The 25,446-nt window shown below is 40.7% G+C and overlaps 1 long non-coding RNA gene across 3 annotated transcripts in view; it reads right to left on the reverse strand.

The window, feature by feature from the left end:
- The window catches only part of LOC133213311 (uncharacterized), a 67,343-nt gene extending 50,044 nt beyond the window's left edge, over nucleotides 1-17,299 (reverse strand). For all 3 annotated transcript variants that reach the window (XR_009725776.1, XR_009725774.1, XR_009725775.1), the window contains exon 1: nucleotides 17,170-17,299. This is a non-coding gene — a long non-coding RNA (uncharacterized LOC133213311). The remainder of the gene's footprint in view (nucleotides 1-17,169) is intronic.
- Nucleotides 17,300-25,446: the final 8,147 nt, after the last annotated feature.

A 25,446-nucleotide genomic window follows, 5' to 3' on the forward strand; every position in this document is an offset into this window, starting at 1 on the left:
TTTCAGACACAGCCATTATTCAAATAGCTTTCTGCCACCAAAGGAAATTTATTACAACTTCCAGTGCAATGGTAGCAATATGTAAATTGGACTGCTGGGAAGAGGATATATGGTGACAATGTGTGGCACGAGTCACCAACTAGAAATTGGAAGTAGGGGTGACAAAACCATGCCATTAGTGTGGTCAGGCATTCCAAAGGCCTTGGTTTAACAGATTGAGCAAGACGTACTACATCACAAGCTCCTCTAGAATACAGCTGCTCAATAATAAAGTGTCTGTCTGAAGTACTAAACTATGGAATATAGTCTGTCAAAACCAGGTTATTAGAGACAGACACAGGAAAAATAGACAAAGTCTTCTGGTCAACACAGATTCTGCAAGCAGTAACATTTATTAAAACTCTCAGATTCATGTTCCTAAAGGGTCACAGTTTTGTCTGTATTGCTGTTCAGACAGGAAGAGCCATTTAAAAAGAGCAAGTGACTATACATTTGAGAAAAACAGGCCATTTATTTATTCTTTAAATACACTTTTATTTTTCTTCAGGTTTAGACCTTCTATGAGGAAGAAGAGCAGAGTTCTCTTACAAAGCAAGCCCATTTTCCCATTCCTAAGAGTTAAGATCTACAGCAATGAGAAAGCATGTTTAATGTCCATGAATTTTAATGGCCATGAAATACCTGGAGTCATACTCATCAGAGACTATCAGATCCTCTTCTGTTACTAGTCAAACAACTTAACAAACATCTATTTTCTTTAAATGCCAAGTATTCGTGCCTTCAGAACAGCCTCAAAATCACCTCTGATACTTTGTACTGCCATTTGACCTTACAAGCAAGACAAGCACTAACTACCACTGTTGTACCTGTACACAAACAATAATAATACTGAACACAAGCTGCCACAAAACCACATGCTGAACTGGACAGACACTTAAATATAAAGTTAAAGACGCCCAACAGCCAGGCAACTGTAACCAGAAGTAAAATGCATTGTAAAAATCCAGTGGAGTTGCAAAGTAGATACTGCCAATTACAAAACACAGTTTATATCTTGCAGAAACAGTCATTTTGCAGGTGAGAACTAATCCTTAAAAAGTGTTAGAGGCTGGCTGAAATACTATCAAGTCACAGCAGTCAACAAAGAACCACCAGATTTTAAGTTACAGTCAGAAAATGCAAACAAATTTCACCAGTTACTCCGTATCTATGGCCATTTCTGCTGAACATTTCCTTCATCATCTAGGTCAGGTTTCAGTTGGTCACTTTCAACCCATATACATGTGTCAACAACATATGGATCAAGCAAAACAGATCAAGTGCAGTTTTACAGCATCCAAATACACTGCTGTTCAGCTCACTTCATAACCCTGAACAACACAGATGCCAACATGGGTTTCTAATCCATGACAGCAGAGTTAACCCTCAAGGCAGGTAAGAAACCGCATACAAACTTTATAAAGTTCTCAAGGAAGAAAAACAGACACACTTGAGGATATCTAACGTTGTTCTCGACAGGGTCCAACAGGCTTAACACTGTTCTGTCACCACCACTACAAAAAAGGCTGGAGGCTGAGAATCAGCCCTAGCACTTGGTCTGCATCCACAGCAGCTAAGGGCCTATGCCCCACAAACCTCTCTGGCAAGCTTAGCTTCCACATGGACCCACTACTACAGGATGGGAGGAGCTCAAATAATCTATCTGCAGTATTCCTGCAGTGGCTCACTGAACAGCTATTCATGCTAACTGAATGTGATAACAGTTGTGCAGTAAATAAGTATATTTCTCTCAGATAAGGACTAGGAACCTTTTGTAGTAAAGCTGGCACTGCACTTTATAAAATGCTGTGTCTAAACACAGAAAGCTATTAAGACTTTTGAATGATTGTGCCATAAAAAAAGATATCCTATGTAACATGGGAGGATTCATTTCGGTCTAACATTTTAAGCTGGAAAACATGAGATATAGTTATAGCATCTGTGTATTCTTCGAACTCCAACTAGCAAATTCTGAAACTGGTATCCAGTTATCTGGTATCTAGTTCCACCTTCCAGTGAGAGCAGACGGTTTACATACCAGATACGTACCAGATTCAGTCTCCTATAGCTTTACGCTCACAGAAGCATGGAAGAGCAGAAATAGTATGGAAGAGCTCCCAAGGAAGATCAGGCAGGATCTGATAGGGCTCAGAGAGAAACTGCTGCCTTGGGAGGAAAAAAATTGTCAGCTACAGTATCTGTTGTTATTCCTACAAAAAGACAAAGCCTTCAAGATGTAAGTAAACACTTTTACAAGTGGCTTACAGCCCTCTTTTCCTGTCTTAATAAAAATGGTTCTTTTTAATGTACCTCATACAAAGCAAAGAAGCTGCAGTATCTACTACTGAAAAATGAAAGTAGATTATATAGCCTGGTGACTGGCATAAGTAAAAAACAATTCCAATTAGAGCAGCGAACTACCAGGTCTTCTTCAGACAGACATAAGAGAACTTAATCCAGGCTAGAATACTGTATATATTATATGATAAATAGAATACTGCATAAATAGAATATTATATATTCTGATATAATATTGTATATATTCTATTATAAAAGTATTCTAAGAAATTTATTCCTGGATTTGCTGTTTTATAGTGACATATGGCATAACTAACCTCAGCACGATGCAGGATGAGAAAGTGGCTTGTTGTCCAAACAAGTTCCTTCAAGAAACCTGTATTACACTCAAGCCTTCGTACTCTATTTTCTAAAAGTGGACTATGGTTTAATGACATATTTCAGTTCCATGAGCTGTTTTTTTTTGGAGCAGTCGCTCCATCAGTGGCTCTGTCACCCCCAACAAAACACATGGAACTTAACTGATTTTAATTCATCTCCTAATGAAGTCACCCGATGGGACTTCTGGGACCATCTTCTGAACACAGCAGGCAATGACTACAGCTACACTGCTGCCTACCTGCCTTGCTACAGTCTCAAACAAATGTCTTCTTTTTTAATGATTTCTCTGAATCCCTGTCATCAAAAAGGAAGATGTATAAATGCATATTCCCTTTAGAATACATTTAGCAGAGCCTGTACCCTCTCAATGCTGAGATCTCAGCAGTGAATCTTCAGAAATAACACAGCAGAGTCTGATCTGTTCCATCCTAGGGCTGAATGGCAAAAATAATAATAATAATAAGCAGCACCTTCAGCTCCAATCACCACCACATTCCAAGATCACAAATTGCAGCTGTGTATAAAGAAGGATCTGAAATGCAAATGATCAAAAGGCCATTAGAGATATTAAAGATTTAGCAGATGTATGTTCACCCTGTTTTCAGCAGGGGAGAGGATGTGCGAGAGGGGGAGACTAGAAGCTCTAATTCCACAGAAATAGCTAATGAAATACAGTTGCCATATTCATCTTTTCACAGAACAGTCACATGTCTCATTAGCAACTGGACAGTAAGTATGCCTTTAACATTTCATGTGGACAAAAGATATTCAAAATAAATACTCCCCATTCAACTTCAATTTTAGTGACTATTATTTACATCAATAATTTTGCTCGTACGATGGAAAGCTACCCCAGAGCTGTATCACAACAAACCCCTTCATATGACTTTCCATTCAACTTGGATTGGCCATACACTCTCTTCAGAGCAAAAGAGCCTTTGAGATTCTTTTGCTGCCTACATTAGCTAGCATAAGGACAGAATAGGGTGATCCTGCAAAACAGATTTTGCAATTTGAATTTTCCAAAGCAAAGAGAGGATCTAAGCCTATTCCTCTTCAAAGGACATTCCTAACATTTACTGCTGCAAAGACATAAAAATACTGCTTATTCATAAAGCCACCCAAATACCCATGCATATGTGCCAAAACTTTCTTGGGATTCCTTTAATTTCCACCTGTAGTCACCTTTATGATCAGTGCCATAAAGGTTAAAGCCCTACTTTTCAACTAAAATTGGACTGAGAAGCTTCTATTTTCAGTCTTCAGGCTTTGGGACTGTATTATTGTCACAGTCACATCATGCTATTTCCACCAAAACAGCTGGAGGTTTCCAGTGTAGGAAGCAATTATTATGAAAAGTGTCAACGTGTCATTCTCCCCAAGTCAAATGTTTAACTTCACGTTATAGGATTTGACAGGTATCCGGCTCTTAAGGTTCCACCAAGAATAAGGGAAAAGGAGAGAGCACACACGGGTAAGTCACAAGAGAAAAGAACAGTTTACTCACTGCTATGCAAGCAGATTCTGACATTGCTGACTGATGCCACAGTTGTGGTGCATTTCTAGAGTTTAATTGCTTTGGCAGAAGGCAGGCTTAGGTCTGTATGCAAGAATGAACACAGTTTGCCTTGACCCAACAATGCATATACAAAAGGTATTAGTTGAAAACAACATGCTGAATAATTGCATGTTCAATAAGTGGTGCAAGCATTTTAGGAGGCAATAATCACAATTCAGGGCAGGGATATCAGAAACTGTCCTGCCTATCAAATGTTTAACAAAGAAACAGTTACTTTGTGATACCCTTCAGGCCCAAAAGCCTCAACTTCCTGACAGCACTAGGTACAAAGTACCACCACACACAGGCCTGAAGCTTCCTGGCAGTGTCTTCCTAGGGACTGTCCACACAGAGAAACAAAGGTATGGTCAGATATATCCAGTAGTATATAGTGTCTCTACTAGCTTAACCCATGTAGCCTGAATAGCTGCATTAGAAAACAATAAAACACAAAACTAGACAATAACAAGTTAACAACCTGGCTACACATTCCCAAGAGCATGCAAAAGTGCTCTCCTCTAAATCCTCACTACATTTGTTGGCTAGTAGGCCCATTCAGCTCACTACCAACCTCCCAGAGTGCACTGAAGCCTCATCCTTCTCCAAAGGCAGACATTAACCTTACTGCCTTTTCCAACAGGGAAAGCAGGCAAGCCAGCTCTGTATGACCAGGGAAGCCTTGGCTCATGCCAAAGTCACTACATCCCAGTGAAAGGTTCTGTGGTTCACAGTCTCCAGCTATTGCCTCAGACTGCCCACAGAGGTCCTAGCCTTCCTTTCAGGAACCTGCACAGGTCAGATTGCGCACCCAAGAATGAAGTGCACTGGTAGCAAAACTCACTCCAATCACTTTGAGTGCCAAGATCTTGTTCTCCCATTACATTTTGGCACCACAAAGACCACACTACTAAATTTGAAGCTAACAATTTTTGAGAGTATTTGAAAAGGAGGGGGGAGGGAAGGGGGAGAGGGGGAGAACTTTACCAAAAAGCACTTCAATACTTTTAAGTTGGAGTCAAGACAAGAAAGTGATACAAAACATATGAGATCCCAATCCAAAAGCTGCTTAGAGTAGGAATCTCCTGTTAGTACAGTATACTCTGCAGTTACACATGGTATATTAAATTAATGGAAACTCTGAGCTTTAGCATATGTTTAATAGCTACAGTCTGCTTTTTTGAGCAATGATATCACTTTCTTACTGTATACAAAAACACACATATGGATGCATTTACGTATGTCAAAAATACCCACACAGGCTTTGATATTACTCAACAACATATATTGTTCACGGTCAAACAGTGCTTTAGGCAGTATTAAGCAACACAGAAGTAAGGTGGTAAAAAGTGTCCTAGTTCCTCAGAATCTAACAAAATCTTAAAGAAAAAAAAAACCAAAATAAAAAACCAAAATAGAAACCCTAAACCAAAATAAAAACACAAAAGCAATCAATCAAGAAAAAGATGCTCTCCCACCATCAGCCCGAGCCCAATAAGCCCTTGCTCTTCCCACAGCAGGGTGAAAACCTCATCCAATAAGTCAGACAACCTCTCTCACACACAGCTGTAAAAAGGCTGTGGGACACAGCAGGACAAGGGGCAATTTTCCAGCTGCGTATCAGTCTACAAACTAAGTATAGCACAGTACAATCCCCAATATGTGCCACCCAGAAGGGTTAGAGTGACATCATTTGCACATTTGGAAGGCGCTACATATTGAAATACATCAAAAATTAAACGCTGCACCAGTGCACCAAAGTTACTGGTTATTCAAAGTTAATCAGACAGATGCAGGGAAATCACAAACGCTTTTTAAGTCATGATTATCACACAGACACTGTGTGGCTGCATCTGAAACAGCTCTCTGTAAGCTACACGTTTCTGTTCCAGAAAGCTGGTAATGTTGGGCAGTTACATGTTGCACATTCGGCTATAGGATCACCATCCTGTTTTCCTCCCCTAATACAGGCAAATGAAGCAAAACACTGTACCAGAAGAGGGGACAAGCACACCAGGTAGTGTCACAGCAGCGTTCACAAGAAAAGACGTCCTGCAACCAGAACGTGGGATTGCTCAATACCCAGCTTCTTTCCGCGAGCCAAGAGTGACATCTGCCGGGACCCGGCCTGAGGCACACGGGGCTTCCTGCAGCTAAAGGAATCGAGCCGAGCCCAGCCGGGGGCCCCCTTCACCGCACTGATTGCCCACATAGCAAAGGCTTTGAGCTGGACAGTCCTTCTGTGAGGAAGAAAGGGTATCTGTGTCCACTTCGGAGCACGGAAGGAGACAAAAAAAAACAGGGATATCAAAGGGCAAAGCATTCACTGTAATCCTTTCCAACTCTGTCCTGACAGACTTACAGGAACAGCGATAACAGCGATACCACCCTAGAAGTGGAACAGAGAACATGGCCATAAGCAGAAAAAAAAACAAACAAACAAAAAAAAAAAAAAACAACAAACTCAAACAGTAATGCCTTCAAACACTGCTATCTTAGACAAAGAAATCTCATGTCCAGGGCTTTAGACACAATATTGCAGTGCAGCTTGGAAGGAAAGCAAACAGGCAATGTTTTTGCAATCAGATGTGTGCCACCTACCTGCTCAAATTTGCCAAAAAGGTAGGAAATTATCCCAAGACAGGGACTTGTACCAGTGTCTAATGGCTGTGAACAAATTTCATCACTCTAGTATTTTTTTCTCCTTTTACATATAATATGCAGGTATTTTTTTAGGAACTAATCCTAAACCTACACATGACAGGACTGCAAATACTATCTTTGAATGAAAGAAAGCTTATTTTCTGTGAAATTATAATTTGGAACAGATATTTTTCAGTATTGACAAATTCCACAATGACACAGACCTGGCATTCACATACTAAGACTAAACTTCAGCACACATCCACATCAGCCAAAATAAGTGGTGTTTACAGCCAACATGGTGCCACTCCTGAGCAAAGGCTATAAGGGGCAATACCCAGATCAGTTCTGAAGATTTCAAGGAAGCTCACCAGAGGAAAACATATATTTGGACAGTAACAGAAATTAGATCTACATTGTAGTGTGACTGAATATTCCTTATACTTGAATCCTGGTTTCTTCTATATTAACAGTGTCATTCCTGTGAGGCTCTGCAGGCTCCATAGGCAGCACAGGTTTTGCAGTGACAGTAGGGCTGGTGAGTACATTTTAAGTAACTCTAGGAGCTCACCCCCAGCCATTTTCCCACAGCACCAACTTCAAATGGACCCAATTCTCTGTGGTTTTGTGGTAGGAGACTCCAAACTGAGACTCAAGTCACAAGCCCTCCCCATTCTATCCCACTCCTGGACCTCAGGGAAACATAGGAAGAAAGACAGGGGTGCCAAGGGGAGAGATGAAGTAATTACAAAGAAATAAAATCTCAGCTTTGCACTCTGCAGCTCCAACCTCAAGTCTGTTCAACTGCAGGAGGGTGAACGCAATGTAATAGAGCATTACTGCCACCTTGTGCTATACGAAATCTCTACAACAGACGGTTTTCTTTTTGTCTTCCTATTTTGTTAAACCACAAAACCAGAACCAATACTTATATTGGCATGTTCACAACAGAGGGTGAGCAAAACGCTCCTGTCAGACCCCGCAAAGGACCTGCCACTGACTTTCAGCAGAGAGCCCAGGCCAGAGAGTGCAGGTGGCTCTTCTCTCTTCCAAGGCTGTGACACAGTCCCCCATAGTCCCTCAGGCAGAGCAGAGAAGCCCAGCTCTCTCAGGGGTCCATCAGCCAGGCACTGCCACAGATACAGCATCTCCCGGTGCCAGCTCTGCCCATTCTGCTTTAACCAAAGGCACCAGTGATTTGACACCTTTATCACCACTATTCAGTGCTGTATATCACCTGTGCCTTTTATTTATGAAAGGAAGCTCATCAGGAATGCTTCAAACGTGGCAAGACTTTCACTGCGCTGCCCAATGGGAGGTAAGAAGCCTACACAATCAGTTTGAATTAACAGTAATCAGAGGGTTTGATTCTGGCTGAAACTAAGCCAAGGGACTGAACACCAGAGCTTACTTTGCAAGGACTCCTCGTCTGGCAAGATGTGGGTTTGTTTCCATGCGCAAGCACGGTCTGAATAAAGCCATATTCTTACAGAGAGATTTCTGCTATGTTGTTTTCCCAGAAAGGCAGTTAAAGCACAGTACTCCACATCTCTGCATTCACATACAGATCCTTTATGGAGCAGACCCGTACAATTTATTACAGATGAGATCAAATAGTTTCTTTTAAAATTACATACAAAAACCTGTAAAATTATAACAGAAAATGATATTCTACAGCCTGTTCAAACAGTCCCTGAAAGCTTTATAGAGGAATACTAGAAAATTCTGAAGGCAAGCACAGTTTTTCACAAGAACACACTCCTGAAGAAAGGATATCTGAACGTATTCATGCATTTTAACTGAACCATTTTTCTCATCCATATTTTTTATGGTGTTTTGTATTGTGCTTGTTACCTACTTCCATCCCTTCTTTCTGAGATCAATTCCAACTAAAAATTCACTTTAAAACCACATCATTGCAATTGTTTTCCTACAGCTGCTTAACATGAACACAAAAATGATACCTTTGCCCAAAAATGCCAGATTGTTGTCACGTATTTGAAATCTTAGTTTCAACAAATGCTATGACAGAAAGGCAACTGGTGAACCAGAAAATAAACTCTGAAGAGAGATGAGCCTTAATTCAGAAGGCCTGCTGCAGAAGGGCTGCACATTTTGTTGACTCAAGGCAGGTATTGAAAAGCACCTTCAAAAGCTAGCTTCATGGCTGTCCTCTGTGGATAGCCACAGTGGAAGATTTTCTGATGCAAGAAAATCTTCCACTATCAGAAAAGAAACCCTGAAGGGTCCTCTGCCCATTGCCACAGGAAGCATCACAGAATTGACAGTTTCCTCATGTAAAATTGTTTCTTATCTAACCAAAAGATTGGCTCTACCCAGATTTGTTCCTATCCAGAACAGATCCCAGACTGCTCTGCTACTGCTTCTTTCATAATACTATGAAACTAAAAAATAAAAGAAAACAAACAAGCAAACACTAAACCTAGAAACTGTTATAGAATGAATTGTTGAATATTTTCCTTCCCTCCATTCACCTCGTTCTGTGCCAGACACCAACATTCTGCAAGACTTCACGTATACAAGTCTGCAAAAAAACCAGTAGCTTTAGCTCAGTTTTGTTACTCCTAACTTGTTACCTGCTCTGCTATTTACTTTTTTTTCTATCTCTACCCCTCTCCCCACACATCAACACTGTCTTCTCTCTTTTCCTCCTCCATATGCTGATTATATACTTCAGAAAAACAGCATTCAGGCATGTAAGTTGTGCAAAATTAATTGGGGTGCACTGATCAGGGAGACTCTAGCCTCATTTGAAATGACACAGGATGAAAACACTGAATCAGTGGGAACAGAAACTAAACATGCACCATCCTACATGCCAGTCACTCATGCTCTGGCTACAAACTACAACCAAAGGGGGACACATGTGCATGCCTCTGCCCAGTGCAAATCCATTCTCAAGTAACTTCTCCAAAGCAACACGAAAAATGCGAAGCTTCATTCTGCTCCAGCAAGACTTTGTCTCAAATCAGCAAGGTACTCAAAGGCTATTAAAATGTCTTCAGTCACAGAAAACCTTTAATACTTGGTTAAGAAATAAAATTATTTTTTTATTCCTAATTGGGACTAGCAACAAGCTAAGGCTAGAGCTGGGGTGAGTTGTGGAAGGTAAGTGCATCACTGTGGTGCCTTCCTTTTCCCTGTACAATGCTCTGCTGTAGCCAGGCAGCCATTCTGCATTCACCTCAATTAGACCAGCACACCTCTTCCACAGCATGCTCACTGACAAAGAACCCGCGGGTGCTTCCACCCATAAGAAATAATTCTAACAGAGCCTACAGACAGCCTTTGTGTATGGAGAACAGCAAAGCATTACTGCTCATGTCCATCCTCTAGTGCACAGGCAAAGCATATGTGTTGTGACAGCCACCCTTGACAGGAGCTTGGCTCTTTCACTGAAGCTGTCGGCACTCATTGCTTTAGCTCTGGAGTCCTCTAGTTCAGGGCTGGAGCATAAGCATACATTGTGGCTGCAACGCAGACATTGTGGAAATACCAGTAGACAAGTCAATGGTCTGAAGAACTAATGTCCAATGCGACATATCGAGGGAAGACACAGCGGTTGGACCTCTCTAACATCTCCCAGATTGCAACATTTAAAGAAAGAAATTACAATTTTAAGCTTGCCAGCTGCAGAGGAGCAACTCCATGACAAAGTGGTGACACCTCTGACACAGCTGCCTCCTATCTGACACATAATTTTGCTGTATTACAAGCTCCAACTAATCTTTCTCATTATAGACTTCAATTTTATCATGTAACTACATAGGTCTTATTCAGAAAGGTCATTCTCAGCTTAAATAAAACATTTGTCTCCTAAAACAGGACAGGACTAATGAATATTATTTTAGTTATGGATTAAGTGTGGTAATATAATACTTCACTCTAATCCTGTTTGCCGAGCAGTGTGGCTACTTCCAATCTCACAATGAACTGTGTAATGACAGTGATTTCATACAGCATCAGGCTCCTACAGGTTTGATGTAAACATCACAGATGTTGTGGCTAACATCCACAACTGAGGATGTGATTAAGCCTGCAATGAGTGGTGCTGGAACATACCATGAATTCATTACCATCAGAAGTGTGAAGGGGTGAAGGTGGTTAGAATTTAAAATTTGTCACATTTATACAAATAAATCAGAGATAAACTAATACATGGAAATACTTCAGTGTTTAAAAATTCAGTTTGTTTCTGTAGAAAAGAAATAAAATTCCAGATACAAAGCAGTAAGCTCTACACATACACAATGCAGATTTTCATTGTAAGAAAAAACAACACTCCCCAGCTTCATTTACTGTCCTAAACTTATGAACAGCTACTTGAATACAATCTTTAACTCCTGCCAGTGGTATCATGGGATACAGGAGGGCGTGCTGGAGCAGTTGCTGTTACCGGTGTTATAACACCAACAAGCTCTGCTTTCCTCCTGGGACCAGTGTGGATACCACCAAAGAAGAGCTCTTCACTGGAGTGCATAGTGTGGTTGTTGATAATAACACAATCATGCCAGAGCTTTCCAGGCAAAGTTTAAGGCACTGCTCAACCCAGCCTTCCATCATCTATGCTGTACTCCACTGCAAGTCCCCTGATATTTTATTTAGAGCAAAGAGAACCAGCTGCAGACAGATAACAACAAGGAATGATTTACTGTTCCCATTTCATATTTGGTCTAAGTTAACAGCAAATACACAAACACAGCAGGATCATGCACTCAGATGCCATTCTTCCATGGGCAACCTCTTCATTTCATAACTAGATTAATGTCCCACTGACCTCATCTAAACACAGAGAAAGAGCCAGCAAAAGAGCTGAACTTTCAATGCAGCCTCTTGGCCCTACACTGAGGCTATCAAACAAGCTGCTAAAAGAAGATAGAACCTGTAAAAAAATAAATTACATTCCAAAAGGAGAAAAACAAATACACTCTGGTGCTGCTCCTTGCAGCACCAGCATGTATTAGCTTTAGCCAGAGCTTAAAAGCCTCACCTCAAAATCTATTTTCATCTTTCAAAAAACACATTTAAAAGAAAAAGGCCCAAAACACTAATAAAGCCTACACAGCATTTTCCAGCCCTCCACTCCATAAACCCACAGCTCTACACATAGGATTAGACTCCTGCTTCCAATCTCACACACTGTTCCACAGCCTGTTTTCCTTTAAACCCTACACTCATGGTACTTGCCAGACAGCGTTCCATCAGCACTGGCACTAGCGTGATAATCCCAGCAACAGTCAGACTTGCTAAAGCTGTTCCTGAATATAAACTGCAAACCCCTATTGATGTAGCAGAGCACTGAGGGGGTGTCTGCCTCTTACCATGTAAGCTCCTCCCAGTTTTGACTCCTGCAACAAGCACAGCTGCTCCACATGAAGACTCCCATCCCTACCCCAATCTGCATCAGTGGTGGTCACACAGGTGACATCCATAAACAAAAGCTCAAGACTACCCATTTCTGACCTACCCTAAGTCAGACAAACATTTCACTTAAGCTTCTCCTCCAGCTGCAGCTATCTGAGGAGCAAAGCAGAACATAAATCTAGCTGGTCCAGACCAGCTTTCAAATGTATTTTCCTTCACACTTCAGTATTTACAGCCTCAGCTAGTAACACTCCTACACCAGCAATTTTAATCCTGTCGTTCACACTGCTCTGGCAGGCAGGGAGAGGGATCACAAACAATTTGGGAGAGATCCACAAAAGGCATCTATGGCACACCATAAGCAACCTGCATATGGATCCATAAAAAATTTCATGTAAGTCCCTTGAGATTTGGAAGGGAGGCTTCAAGAGGCAAAAATAAATATAGTATTCAAATGTCATTAGGGAAATCACTGATTTAAGACTCAAAAACAATCCAAGTTATTTTACCAGCTCTGTCCCTCCAACATAATGATAGACAGCACTACTGACTGTTCTGTGCCTCAGTTTCTCCACCTGTAAAATAAGGGGGAAATTATTGCTTTTTCTTTTAAAGATTTAAGACCTACCTGGAAATAAATGTTATTTAAAAGGTATGTGTTGCTACTGTTCTGCCTCTTAGGTTTGGCTCCATAAACCTCTGCTCAGTATGTCAAGTACTGAGACCTTTAATTCCTGAGTCTGCTGTAATCAAACTCTGGGATTCAGCATCAGATGCCACAGATCTTCAAACCATCCTCCTGTTTGACTATATATAAATAATAGTTGAGTTGCTTTGGTGTTTACACATAGAAAGCGGGGGGCGTGGGGGGGGAGAGGGAGGGGCTGAACACCACAATATACTGTAAGCATTGATGTAGCTAGTGACAGTTATATCTTCAAAGTCATGTTTACAAACAATTGACATGCAAATCCTAGCTCCCAGCAAATGGGATCACATAAAACCAGAGAAGGAACAGAATACAAAAGAGCATTGGTCAAAGCAGCAGGATAAGCCATGCTACCATTAAAACACCATTAAGCCAAAGCCTTCCTAGCAGAACTACCTGGTCAACACAGGGACAGCAAGAGAAACCTTCATATAACCTGCATGCTCAAAGAACTATTTCCATTGCTCCCAGCTGTCAGGCAGAGTTTGGAAAAGATATAAACCCTGCACATCTTCAAGGGTGCTCTGACAGTTCTAACCTTGAAGGATGTGGGTTCTTCAAGTAAATTTGCTGGTTTGTTATTAATCATACATAAGGTCTTGTGTAAGGACCAATAAGCCTTTGTGCTACCTACTGTCCAAACAAATTCGCTAACATTACCCCAATGCCAGCAAGCTTACAATCACTGCTTTAATAATTATACATGTATTTCATGTCTCAGACATGATTCTCCCATGTTACATGACCTAGCTTTCACAAGCCTTCATTTTAAACGCTTCATCTGTATTTCTACTGCTTCCTGGAGGAATCCCATGCAAGCGCTTTTGTGTATGCATAGCAGTTTTAAAAACGCAAGACTTCATCAGAAGCAGAGTCAGTTCTGCTCTGTAGAAGCATGACCCAAAACCAGTTGAAAATCAGTGGGAGCTTCCCATTAGGTAGCCTGGGCCTTGAAAAGCCCTTGTACCTTCCTGATGAATCATTTAATGCTGTGCACTAGTTTGTAGAGAAAAACGAATCCTCCTGCCACTCTCCATCCCTTGTACTATATTTCTTCAATTTCTACCTTCCTGGAAGCTTCTATTGCTTTTAAAATATACATGTAAAAATCTGGTTTGACCTCATTCTCCCTAACATTACAGAAATCAAAGGAACTGGATAGGCTAAAAGCACCGATCAGGACGACATCCTTCCTCTACCCACTGCCTCAGCTGCTGCTTCCCACAGTGTAAGCAGCTCATTCTCAGGCTTGCTCAAACATGCATGGTTTCAATGTAGAAAGCTCTAGCTGAGCCTCTCAGAGGAAAGAGGACACAGGTCACAAGTTGCCTCAGCTACAAGAAGCCCAAATCACAGGTATCAGTCACTCTGCAGGGACTCTCTGGCCAAGTTTGCTGGGTGTACATCTACACAAAGGCAAACCCAGCAGGATTCTTTCAGACAGAAATATGCATCCTTAGCGAGACACTGAACAACAGAGGATAAAGAAGAAGTGCACCAAGAAAAAAAACTTTTAAAACAGTGAGACTACAACTCCCATCCTAAATATTTAGGTTAACTTTGGCATGCTGAGCAAGGTCTACAGAGGTACAATGTCCTAGCTTTAGAATAACACAACACAGCTGTGTCATACCTCCCACAGCTGTGAATAGGGGTACAAAGGTGCTGATGCTGTTCTAACTAGACTCTTCAGGGAAACAATTAGGAAAAACTACCATTTGAAAAGCAGCAGGCCAGTTACACTCTTTCAAGGAATGTTTGCACTCAAGTCTCACATTTGTTTTCATCCCACAGCAGAATACTTAAAGTTTCAAACACTTCATTTAGTACAGAAATTAGGAGCCAACTTCTTTCAAATGTGTAATAGCCTGAAGACTTCCACCTGGCCATAGCATTGCAAAAGCTACAACATTGAAACCCACTCTAGCTTTAGGCAAAAGGGGTTAGATACCTGGGCAGCATATTGTTACCTCTGAATATCATCCCCCCCCACAAGTGATCAGTTTTTAGGGTCAGCCTATTTGAAGCATAAGGCATTAACATCACCCTAGAAAACCACCATTGTGATCATGGCCCTCCTCTCCCTGAACCAGACCCTTGGAAAGCTATGTTGATTAAAGTCCTGATCTGACCTGCATGAACATCTCCCTTCTCTTCAAACCTGCCTAGGAATTCTGTATGTGTAGTCCACCAAAGACAGACACCAAGCTAAGCCACAGCTCAGTCAACCAGACAGGTCCTCTTGGCATTAATGAGAACTGCTTTCACATACAAATGCCTTGAGAATTAAATAATTAAATCCTAATGGTAACTTGTGAGTGAAGTAACTACTATAGACTGCTTAGAACTATATATAAACCTTCAATTTAAAAAACAAATTACTGGAGTGCAACATCTTTTTGCTGCCAGAGAAAGAGAAGCAAGAAAGAAGAAGGCAAAATTGCTCCACGCTTGCATTTTACTCATTTTGATCATTTCCATTTCATGGTAAATCAGTTTGTGCTGCTCCCATGAGGGTTTGGGAGCCCACATTTCCTTTAATCTAGCAACCAAATTCTTATCTAACTGTCCTGTACTGCCATCTCTTTCTGAAGCAGTGCTCCTCAGGGATGGCTTTAGGATTCTTAGGCTGTCGCTATCTAGCACAAGAGGTTTGGTTTAGGTTTGATTTTTATTTTTTTTTAATATCTCTTTGAAGGATTAACGCTGAATACTTCACACACAGCACCAATATAAATTCCATCTTTACAATAACCCCAGTGAGTTAAACCCAGGCAGCCAAACCTTCTCATTCAGCAAGCTTTCACCAAGGGTTGGTAGGAAGCCAGAAACAGGGAAAGGATATCTGTGTTAGTAGCAAAACAACAACCGAGCTTACTAAACCAACACGAGTTCTACACAGCAATTAGCAGGATCAGCGGCACTGTGCTGCTAGTAACATTTACAGGACTGCCAACAGAAAACTAGGGGAAAAAATACAGAAACTGAAAAATGCTTTTAAAAACCATGTTGTTCTATATTAATTTATGTTGAAAAAGGCAAGAAATTGATAGTTTGTTGCATTTGAATTACAGCATGAAGATGACAAAATAAATACTACGGAAACCTAAGGCTAATGCCACACCAATGATCTTACAAAATGTTTCTTAGTTACACATTTGCTGATTTTTCCAATGAGATTTTTTTTTTCTTAGAGGTTTCTCTATTGCTCCCCATTCACTTGCTTCATAGTGTATGCTATCCCGTTTATAGATACAGGAACATACCGCTTCATTAATGCAAAGAAATCCTTGATTAGGGAAAAGACTTGTAAAAAAAAAAGAAAAATCCATTCCAACCAGGAAAGCCTAATAAAGTACTGGAAATCTGTCAGACAGGCACAGAAATAAAGGTGAGCTTGGTCTTTAGAGGAATGTAGCATGCTGCAAAATTCAGCACTACTAACTCTTGATGTGTGGCACAGAAATAGCTGTATTTGGGATTTATCTGCCAAACTTTCTTAGGACCCACTCTCATGGCAAAGGCCATTTATTTATTCTTTTTTCCCAACAGGTACTTTAAACACCCACTCTCATGTACCTCAGGTTAAAACCTTACTTTGACTAGCAGAACTCATTACAAGGAAATTTCCTTAAGACACAGCAAAAAGTCAGTAAAGAGGCTCCCAGAGAGACTGCAGAACCAAACCCTCTGAAGTAGCAGCTGGTAACATCCCTGAGGTAAAACAGACCCCAAGCCCCAACCCTCACCACCTACCTTCTCCCAGCCTGAGGAGAGCACCAGAGCTGACACATAGCTCAAGGCACTGGCACTTTGACACAGCTATAAGCACACTGAGCTGCCCAAAAGGTTGTCCGACTTCAGAAACAGCAACAACTGCAATATTAGATATAAGGAGGAAATTCTTTCCTGTAAGGGTGGTGAGGCACTGGAATAGGTTGTCCAGGGAGGTTGTGAATGCTTCATCCCTGGCAGTGTTCAAGTCCGGGTTGGACGAGGCCTTGGGTGATACGGTTTAGAGCGAGGTGTCCCTGCCCATGGCAGGAGGGTTGGAACTTGATGATCTCAAAGTCCTTTCCAACCATAACCATTCTATGATTCTGTGATGGAGGTGAAAGCACTCAAACCACAAACACAACACCTTGGAGATTGGTCTCACCTGCGAGCCATTTCAGCAATAGCATTCAGCACTGCCCTTGCCACAGAAATCACCTGTAACTCCTAGTAGTTGTGTTTTCGTGAGGTAATTTAACAAGAAATAACTGCTAACTCGTCTTTTTGTCACAGTACACGCATCCCCACGGCAGCAGCACCTAAAAGTCCTTCCCGCCCGTGCCCCCCGCCTCAGGGCACTGGAGAGTCGAGACCGGGTGGAGCAAAGAACTGAGAGAAGAAGACAAAATGGTGCCCCTATGCATCAGGACAGGGTATAAACCCCATCACCAGCCATTTTATCTCAGGTATGAGGAACGGCCTCAGCTGAGGAACCCATTGTTTCCTCTTCTCACTAATTAAAGCACCAAATCCTTTAAATGAGTGCTTTGCTCCTTTCTGGAAGTTCCTTTGTTTCCTGTTCTGTTAGTTGAGGCACAGCAACAGATGTTGGAATGTAGTACTAGTGTACTTCGGAAGGTGAGTCAGCTTTCAGTACTAGTAAGGCAATACAAGATTTTATCTAAAAAACCATCATTAGTACAAGATGATAATAATTATATAGACCAGTGTGTTGATTTATTTTTTTTCTTAATGCTCTTGGGGATATTGTGTTAAATTCTAAAGTATTCATGTCTCAATAACCCAAATAAAACAAAATAGTTGTCAGAGGAGGGAGGGAGAGAAAAGGTATAAGGGTGCTGTTGTTTGGAGTTTGCAAGCATGGGATTAAAGCCTCGTTCGGTAAGATGCCAAAGGCAAACAAATTCCCTTAACTCTCCCTGCTGTGCTTAGGCTTGGTTTGCAGGAGTAGGGCTCAGGGAGCTGTAGGTAGTAAAGAATGCTGAGCTTGCTGCTTGTGATCAGAAAGGTTCTGTCACTGGATCAAAATGGTTCACAGATAAAACTAATTTGTGGTAGTTTTAGGCCAAATTCATTCAGCCCAAGGGACTTTAAATTTTCTTTTAATATTCTTATTCAATGAAATAGCTCAGGCATTTTCTGAAGTAAACAACTCGCTTGATACTGCTTGGATGCAAATGAGAAAGAGATTGGCTAGGGCTAATACTGTTTTTTCCTCTCCAGTTTTGTTACTTCAAATCCAATTATGTATGAAAATCTCAGATTCTGGATTTAAACAACCTAAATCCCGTATTGCACGCAGTGAATGACACCAACCAGTGCTGCTGTTTGTAGTGCAATATTTTCTTTTCATGGGTAACTGCTGCTGGCCCTGATAGAACTCATGAGCTTGACAGTGAGCACTAGGCTCAGGTATAGAGCTTGCAAAGAAATCCTTCAGCACCACACAGGCTGGTTTTGCTGAGGCCAGAAACTAAAGGTGAGCTGTTCCTTTCACCATGGCCAGTAGCAATCTTGTACACAGAGGGGATACACTAAATAGTGGTGGTATTTTTCTGGTGTTTTTCCATGGTAAGTACTAGGGAGAAGCAAAACTAAGCATGGCACCCACAGTTACTCCAGAACTCCTGTGATTGCTTTATGTGTATTTTTTTTATTATCATTTTTCTGTGGTGCAGTCTCCTGTGCCAATCACCTCATCTTATTCAATAGGGAAAACATACCTATCTATTTTTGTAATCCTTACTGCCATTTGCCCAGCCCTGGAAGGAATTTCTTAAATTGCCCCTTAGCTATTGTCATCTCACCAGGCATTAGACGTATTTTTTTTGCTCTAAAAGGCAAAAATAAAAGTTAAATGGGTGGTCTACAGAAGTAGACACCACCAAAAAAAATTGTTTGTTTAGTATTTCAGTTATTTTGGGAACACTTACATAATGGGGAAGGAGATGCTGTGAAAATTACCTATTTCTCCAGTTGAGAACTCTGCTCCTATGTAAATTCTCTAATGTGCTGATTTTTTTCCATGCCTACCATGACTCCTGCAGTCTCTAGGCAGAAAATGGTGAACTGTGAATGACTTTCCGCCCCTTTAGGGATTCTGGCAAGTCTGAGTAATGATTGCTTCCATTCTGAAAACAGCTGCAGCAAGGAATGTATTGGATTGCTAAAGATTTTCCTGACTAATAATCTTTCAGTAGCTCTTCTTTGTATGGCAGAGTGATGTTGTCATTTATGTAGTATAAAATGTTCTAGAGCTTGATTGCCCAGTGAAGACATAAAGCAGGGTAGATTTTTATTGTCTGCATATGAAACACCTGTATTTAACCTATGGAATTCAAAAGATAGTCCTGGGATTTCATACCAGCTATTAAAATAATAACTTTTAGTAGGAAGCAATGCAAATAAGTGCTCTTTGAATTGGTTGGCAACTTGCTAATTTGTTCTAAACCAAGCACTAATATTTCACCGTACTGGTGTAACTCGGGGAAAATGTCTTTTTGAAGCTGGGAGAAGACACTGTTAGGAGCAGGCCAATCCCCAGTGTTTGTCTTCTTAATGAGCTGTCTGTAAACCAGTTAAACTGTACAGCTGCTTTATAAGGGTGTTGGGAAAGACTCCTGCATTACGTGCTCAACCTAAGATCAGAGTGTTATACTCTGTTTTCAGGCATGCTTTAGAAAGAAGTTCCATAGTAATTATTAGTAAGTTTAACACAGCATGAGAACAATTCTCGTATTAAGAAAAATGGTGATATTTGTATAAAGTTGCCATGAGTCATGTTTTTGTCATCCTTAGACATCCTTAGGCTAGGGTGATACTTTTCTCAAGGGATAGTCCTGGTGGCATCAATAACATAGGTGAAATCCTGATTATCTTGATTATCAGTAGAGGAATCTGAACTTTTGATTGAATTAGTGTTCTACTCTCATCCATGTTGAGTAGTAAAACTTTAACCCTCTTTTCCATGTGTTATTTAGTGATTAAATGTTAGAAGTGGCATATACAGACTAGGAAAGAACTTGTAGGCTCGTCTAATCTGTCATCATCTTCCAGAGAAGAATCATTGCTATTCTAATCACAAAACATGGAACATGATCCAGGTTCTGCAAATATCTTCTGCAGTCTGGAGATGGGTATCAATCTGAGGGAATTCTTTTGAGATGGTTGGGGTATTTCTGGTTATGAATTCCATCTTTTTTGCCCCAGTTTACTGTCACATATACCATGTCCATCACTTCATGTTTCTTAAAAGTACCTTTTCTATTCTGAGGCAAACCTGTGAATTTCTGGCAAGCAGCTACCTGCTGACTCAGTGAACTGGAAGTAAAAAGACTGCTTACCAGTATGAGTAGAGGGTTTGCAGTGTGGAGGTGCTACAAGTTGCACTGTTTGACCTTCAGCTTGGGTGGTCTGACCAATCTGCCTGACTCCTGTTGAGTGTGGGGGAGTCCTGCAGTGTAGGATCATGCATATGTTTATCCCTGGAAGCTAGGGAGTACATTAATGAAACTGCATGCACAGCATTGGCTAATAGTGCCACTTCTGCTGGTGATGGAGTCAATGACTCGAGAGGGATTATGTTTGTTGACAGAGAACACATCTGGCTGCCATACAGCCAGGCGCTCCAGAGGTCTAATTCTGTCCTGATTTACTCCCCATCCGGTTCATGGCTGTAACTCTTCCAAATGTGCCACATGTTGATAAATATAATTCTTTTATCAGTGACTAAATCTGAACAGAACATGGTCTTCTGTTTGTGTCTGTAGATTTTAATTTAATTTTAGTGATACATTTGGATTTAGGAGGCTGAATATAAGTACTTTCTATATGACGAGATATGAAATGTCAGTGGTTCGTGACCAGAATATGTAACTGTTAGAATAAGGCTTTCCAAGTCCCTTGCTTTATTTAAAGGAGTGGGGTTTTTTTCTCTTAAAGTCTGATTTCTAGGATAGAACAGTTGCACGGTAAATGTGTGTGTGTGTGTATAAAGAATGATAATAGTGATAACCTTTTGGCCACCCAAAGTCTTCATGCTTTTCCTCGTTGTCAAGTGTCAGCGTTGCTCAGTGTTGCAGCACATACATATCTGGAGCCTGGAACTTTCTCTTCTTTGCAGACAGGGCTTTTTGGAAGGTTTTCCAGTATCTGTACTTGTTCTTTGGGGCGATGCTACCTGTGTGGAACTTGCTTATGCATATGAGAGAGGGCAGCAGCACAAACGGTATTTAAAATAAAAGTCACAGAGCGATAGCAGTTAAAACATGCATAAATCCCCTTTTCCACTCTCAGGTGGCTCAGATAAGTATGGGCGGTTCTAGTTCTAAATTTCTAATTTTATTTTAATAAAGAATTCATCAGGGTCATCATTCATTTTAGTTTTATATTTAAGCTAAAGTTTTTATTCTTTTTTTTTGGGTGCTCATCCAAGGTAATGTATCTAGCACATATGAAAGGAGCTACAATTAAAATTGTGTATCTACTTTTTACCATGCTATGGGTGATTTGCCTTTGCTTTCTTAATCAATTTAGAGTATTTTTTCTCAATGAAATTTCTGTTAGATTTTGTTCTCTATGTATGAGTTCACAGCTTCCATCCCACCACTGTTAGTCCAGGAAGATCCGATTCACTTCTTCTAGGACAGTGAGAGTTCTTTAAGCTAAATGCAGAAAATGTAGTGGCTGCTGAATTTAGCAAAAAATTATTTTGGTAAATACATTCTACTTGCTTGTAGGCTTTCTATAGCAGTGTTACTTTGCACCCTTTTTTGTGCTTTGGTGAAGCAGACCAGTGTAGCTATCCTTTATACAGATGGGGAAGGTATTTTTATTAAACTGGTGTATTTAATTGTGTTTCAGGCTTCCCTGCTCATTGATGTACTTTTAATCTTTCACACTGTGTTGTGACAGAATTCCTATTTACTTCACTTTAGTAACTACAGGGTGCTTTGTGGACTAATTGCACACAGAGTTAGGTAACTTGCATGTTCACTGCTCTTCTGTGTGTCATCAATGTAGAATAAATTGAATGAACTGATCTAGTAAGCATGATCCAAAGGAATTAGAATAAAACTTGGAGTCATATACTTCTGAGGCTGTATTTAGGTGATGACAGTGATTAACTTTCCTACTCCTTTTCTGCCTGTAAACCAGGGCTGGTTATGGTTATACCTTTCTATTGAAGGCTTTGAGTCACTTTATTTCTATGCAGAACATGGCAGCTGATCAGATGGGTGCTGCATCATTAATTCTGTAATTGTAGCTTGGTTTATAATTTCATAGGGATCCCAAATTTGATAAATCTCCTTTTCTTGCTCTTGGGGAATATTCCAGTAAGTCTGCAATGTTTGTTTTCTGTTTCTTTTTTTTTTTGTTTGTTTGATTTGGGTTTTTCTTTTTAAGTGTCAGCGATTTGCAAGTATGTTGTAACTAATTTCTCTGCTGTAATTCATTTATGCTGATCAGACTCATTCTCCAAATACCAGGCTCAGCAAGCTCATGAAGTAGTTTAAAAAGCAGAGTTTGCTCCTTTGCATGGAACACAGTTTTCTGGTATCTTAAGAAGAGTAATAGCAATGCGCTAGAAGACCCTGTGCTTGTTCTTTTACTTATTTTTTTCCCGTGACACTTTGGTGCCCTTTGGTTTTCTGCCTTTAACCATCTTGTTACGCACAGTTCCTACTTTCTGAAGTCATATGCTTCACATGACTTCAGAAATGCTACATCAACTATGTAGCATATGACGTACGCTACATCAGCTCTGAGCAACAAGGAGTCTGCAAACCAAGCTTTGTTGCAAAAGATGGAAGGACATGCATTGGCAGTACTGTTTGCTCAGCCACACCCAGGCAAACTCTGTTTAAAGACAGCATAACAAGATCTTGATTCAAATGAGAAACTAATGCATTCAAAAGTCTTTCTTACCAGTTCAGTAAGTTTCAAAGGTATGAACTGAGGATGAGTGGTCAGATGGCTGATCAGAATTATGAAGACAGTGGGTCTAAATTTCCTTTCCACTACTCAGAGTTCAGTTTTAATTCCCTTGGTCTCACTGGAGCTAACTGTGTGTGAAGTACTGTAATGCAGTAGGGAATCTGATCTACACAAATTCTGCAGAAGTCCAAAATGGTGCTTAATTAAATGGTAGCTCTGGGCTTCTCCAGTATATGTATCTGATGCAGGGTAAGACCACTCATTTTGACTGGGGTAATTAGAGATCTAACCAACCTTGTTTACTTGCAGATTCATAATTCTGGTCATAATGACCAGAAAGTCCTTCCATGCAAACTTTGCTAAGCTGCTTCCACCTGCTGCCATTTCAAGGTCTCATGCTACTTAGTCAATACTTTATTCCTGCTCTCAGTCCTAGACATGCACTTTACTTATAAACCCTTTAACAATCTGTCCCCTGCCTTAAGCCATGATGTGTGTTACAAGAGTAGACGTACTCAGGGTGTCCAGAAAAGATGAATCCTCTTTCAGTTTTCAGATTACTATCTGCTTAAGAAATGGGGCTGTCTCCTACCAGCTTCCTGTTGCGATAGGCCAGAGATGTATTTCTTCAAGGACAAAACAGAGTAGATGTTCCTTTCCTGCTCTAAGCTGCTTATTTCCCGCAAGTGGTTGATAGTGTTGTAGATCTGGGAACAACTTTGGAGAATCAAACTCAATCAGGCAAATAATTCAAATATTTGATTTCTAATGTCTTGGTTCATTTTAATCCAAAGTGCAGCCCAACGTAATATTTACTTGTTAATAAAAATTGGATGCCATTTTCCAAAATGGCAGTTTAATATGCTTATGATTATCTCTGTGTTTGTATTACTTATTCTATCCTCCTGAAATATATAGACAAATATACCTAATAAAGATTGGCTTGTAAAGAATTTGATAGGTCACACTCATCCTGTTCAAACAAATGACTGCGCTTCTCTGTGTTTACAGAGAGGATGAACTGGCTTTCATGAATACAGTTTTGATCTGATAATTTTAATCTTTGTAGACAGCACTGAATTGTGATACTTCAGTTTCTGTGGGTCAGACTCACAGCTAAATTCTGGTTGTTGCATACTCTTATCATTTCTAATAAACAAAATGAACATTGTACTTAGAGTAAGTGTATGGTCCCTGAAATGCATATTTTGCTTGGGGATAACATGGTTTCAAGTGTCTTGTGTAGTGAAGTGACAGGTTGCTTTCAAGTAAGGCAGTTGGTAGGGGCTCATCAGTTCAGGGCAGTGCCCAGTGTGCATTTCCTGCGCACATAGCTAGAAAGGAAAATTGGCTGGGTGCACTGCAGGATGGATCTTTGCTTCCCTGCATAGAGCAAAGATAAGTCTCCTGGCCTCTGCTGTGCCCAAATAAGCAGACAGACCTGATGAATGGAAAAGCTTCATATCTGAGTCATGAACAGCACAGAGGTGAACTTGGCAAATGTTCTGTTCTGAATGCACTTGAATTATCAGCTGTACCCTAACAGCCTCTGAGCAAATGGCTTCAGAATACAGCTTTCTGGATCAAAGCCAATGATGTAGCTGTGGATCTGTCAGTCAGATGGGCTATCATGCCTTAGAAAAGGGATGCCGGTGGCAGGATGCATTTGTGCTACTTTGGGTTTCTGTATGTTTTCGAAGGATGCGTGCAGCAAATGTCTGGCTCTAGCCCTGTTCTCATATAAAGAATTAAACAACAGTGATTCTCCTCAAAGTAACTATAAACTCCAGAAATGCAGCCTTGCTGGGTGTCAGTATTCCTCCCAGCATTTGTGTCATCAGGAGCACCTCTGGCTACTGCTCATGCAGAAGCAGTAGCTTGGTGAGCAGATGTCGTGATTTAACTGCTGAACCCAGGACAGCAGATACTAATGGGAGAAGAACTTGGAGCTTTCTGCTTGAAAGTCTTAACAACACATTCAAGTTATTCCTTAAAATAGCCATGTTAATGTTCCCTTTATGGGTTTCTCATCCCTTTTTCTATCTTGAGTTTGGTAGATCCCACTTACAAACTTCCCAGTTCACATCTCACTGACATGTGTTCTGTGCTGTCCCATGTTTTACCTACTTTGCACAAACTCTTGCCCGTTGCATTAATTCTTGTTACTTCTTGCAGTGATAATGGTATGAAATACTACTCCAAGTGTGGAAGTGGGAGGATAAAACTGGAGGCTAGATTTCTGCTTTGTGTTTCTGGGCATTCTGCTAGCTGTAATCCTTTAACTCTGTGTAATCCTTTAACTCTGAAGACTACTAAAGCAGAGAGGGGCAGCATCACCTCTCTCTGCTTTGTTGTTGCAGGGGGAGGTGATTGTTTTGTATTGTTCCATCCTTGTTCAAACAAACTTTAGAGGACTGGAGGTCAGTTTCTTTGGATTGATTAAAACTTTCAGGTTTTAATCAGGGACAGGTCAAGCTGTTCTCTC

The sequence above is a fragment of the Neopsephotus bourkii genome, unplaced genomic scaffold (assembly GCF_033783945.1).
Source record: "Neopsephotus bourkii isolate Nb327-2 ecotype Australia unplaced genomic scaffold, CSIRO-AGI_Nbou_v1 NB_804, whole genome shotgun sequence".
In the NCBI taxonomy this organism is placed as follows: domain Eukaryota; kingdom Metazoa; phylum Chordata; class Aves; order Psittaciformes; family Psittacidae; genus Neopsephotus; species Neopsephotus bourkii.